This window comes from Ixodes scapularis, unplaced genomic scaffold, assembly GCF_016920785.2.
Source record: "Ixodes scapularis isolate PalLabHiFi unplaced genomic scaffold, ASM1692078v2 PGA_scaffold5__190_contigs__length_132052651, whole genome shotgun sequence".
In the NCBI taxonomy this organism is placed as follows: Eukaryota; Metazoa; Arthropoda; class Arachnida; order Ixodida; family Ixodidae; genus Ixodes; species Ixodes scapularis.
The window spans coordinates 105459032-105461821 of NW_024609880.1; the positions used below are offsets into that span (position 1 = coordinate 105459032).

Sequence of the window (2790 nt, forward strand, 5' to 3'; positions counted from 1 at the left end):
TCTGCATTCCAGACCATCTGTATTTCGGGTGATACGAATGTTAGATCGAGAACACTATCTATTTTAAGGAGAGGACGAATGCATGTTGGCGATCCGTCGTTGAGGCATGTCAAGCCTAGATCTTTCGTTAGATCAATAAGTGCATTTCACCTTTGTGTGGTTTTGTTACTCTCCCTAACCGGGTGGTTTTTATTAAAATCTCCACACCATATAATTGGCCCAGGACAGCGTTTTCTGATCTTTCTCATTTCATGGGAATCCCATGGTTGGTGAATACGTATGTAGCTTGAGACAACAGTGATATCATGATTGTCCATTCTTATTGTTACAGCTGTGTGTTCATTGTATAGAGTGTTCAAGTCGCTAAGGTCGATTTCCATTTGTTTGAGGTGACTCTGCACGAGTATAGGTGCCCTAGACTTCCCGTCGAGGTGAGGTGTCTTACTATGATATTAGACGTATGGGGATAAACGATGAGGTCCTGGTTGCACATGCGTCTCTTGAAGAGCAAGAACATTTGGTTGAAGCTCCAGAAGGTGGCGACGAAGTTCGGCAAGTCAAGGTCGAAGAGTATTAACATTCCACTGGATGATCGATGGAAGCGTCTTGATACGACCTGACGCGACCGGCGCGCGCACAGGGGATCCTGCAGCGTTGCTCTCAGGCATTGCTGTGTTGAGACTGTTTCACGATTCCGACCATAGCTGCCTCAACGAGCATCATTCCTTGTAAAATTGTCTTCAAGGTGCTTGGTGGCATTTGTGCAATGGCGCTCCGCAGTGCAGAGAAGGTGAAGCATATTATTGCTATCGGCGGATGTGGCCGTTTCTTGCGCTGCCTCCTCAGACACACGTCGACCAGAAAGTATGTCACTGTATGCAAGGTTTTTTTGGTCTAGTCTGGGGTCATTTTTTGTTGGCCCTTCTTCGCATCTGACTTTACTGAGTTTTCTTTATCAGTGGATGGAGAACGTTTAGAAGGAATATTCATTTACCTCGATGTAGCTCTTTTTGGCGAGTCCTTCTTAGGTTGATTTTTTCGTCCTGCTTGCGCATGGGAACGATCTACGTGCGTTGCTTCTTTTTGGAGCGCAGGATATTCTTCTTGTGCTTCAGTCAGTTCGCTTTGCGTTTCAATAACCTTTGGTCTGTGAATGAAATATTTTTTTTTTGAAAGAACCGCCTGGCGTATTTCGCAATTTGCATAAGAAGAAGGATGGACACCGAGACAGTTTGCACATTTTGTGGGAAGTGTGCCAGGGCATTCTTTGGATGAGTGTGGTTCTCACATCTTTCGCAATTTTTTTCCCTTGCAGTACCTTGCAATGTAGCGGAGGGCCCTGCAGTTGAAACACCTTGGAGGTGCTTCAGTGCACTCGGTTACCTCGTGCCGTGTGAAGCCGAGGTTGATCTTGTCCGGCCGCTCGGTGTTTGGACGGAATGTTAGAACTACTCGGTCGGTTGGTTGGGCAACATCTGTTGTATTTTCGCGTCGCTGGTAGAGCCGATGAGCGGCAATCACACCGGTTGGTCTCCTAAACTCGTTAAGGTCATTATAAGTGTACCACTTTGGTACCCCTTTGATAAGACAAAAGTATTGTAGGTACTCTTTGCGTATTTTTGCTTGTACTGGGATCGCACAAAGGGAATGCACTTTGAGAAGTCGATGCACAGTTGGTACTTCTGAGACATCAAGCAAAAAACCACCCCTCGCTGTAAACTGATGTCTCACGATGGGCGCGCCAGCCAGTGTCTTTACTTCAGCAGACAATTTTGGCCAGTTTTGTTGCTGCAACCGCTTGTCCTCCTGCATAGGCATTAGAAGGACTGGGACTCCTGTCGTCCTCTGTTGACGATGTTGCACTAAGGTGAACTCAGAGTCCTCTCCGGCTTCCGTCTCTTCCATTTTTTGGGGTGGTCGGTCACAGATATTTCCTCATCATCACCGTCTCCCTTACGTCGTTTAGTTTGGGGGCTTACTTGTGTTACATTGTAGGTATGGCCTGATTCGGTAATATCCAAGGTTGGGGCTGGGGGATGTCCATCGGCACAGGACATACCAGGGGCCCTATGTTGCGCTTTTACCCACGGCGACTAGAGAGAAGGAAGTGACGTCAACAACGCAGCAAACGCAGATTGGATGTTGATTTTGTTTTCTTCTGTCAACATCCAATCTGCGTTTGCTGTGTCGTTGACGTTAGTTCCTTCTCCCTAGTCGTCATCGGAGTCCAAAAAGCGCAACATAGGGCCCCAGGTGTACCCCTGCCTCGAAAGGCCAAGGTAAACTTCAATGGGCGTCTTAAATAATACGTCAGTTCATCCTGCTACACAAGATGACTATGCCGGTCCAGCCGTGTTCAATTTGAAGTGATTTTTCTAGGAACCGCACCGTGGAGCCACCGTCTTATAGCTCACTTACATATTGGAAGCACGCGAAAAGACGGTGGGGGTAATATCTTTATTCAATATGAAAACTCTCATTCGCAAATTGAGTAGGGACCTCAAATTACACTTGGCGTCCCCGCGGCAATAATGATTTTACTAAAATTCTTATAGATTGACTAAAAATATTGATATTAAAAAAAAAACTTCTGAATTGCAGATCTAGAAAGTTGATATTGTGGTGCAAACAATATGCGTGGATATGATACCAAATGAACAAAATATTTTCATTTGCCTTTATACACTCTGAGTCTATGAGTGCGCAGTTGACCTCGATTTTTTTTACAGGACTCCATTTTTAAGTACCTTTATAAAGGAGAATGGAAACAAAATTAAGGCGTCCGTTGGT

The 2790-nt window shown here is 45.5% G+C and overlaps 1 pseudogene; it reads right to left on the minus strand.

The window, feature by feature from the left end:
- Positions 1–660: 660 nt before the first annotated feature.
- Positions 661–2057, minus strand: LOC115321318 (annotated as a pseudogene).
- Positions 2058–2790: the final 733 nt, after the last annotated feature.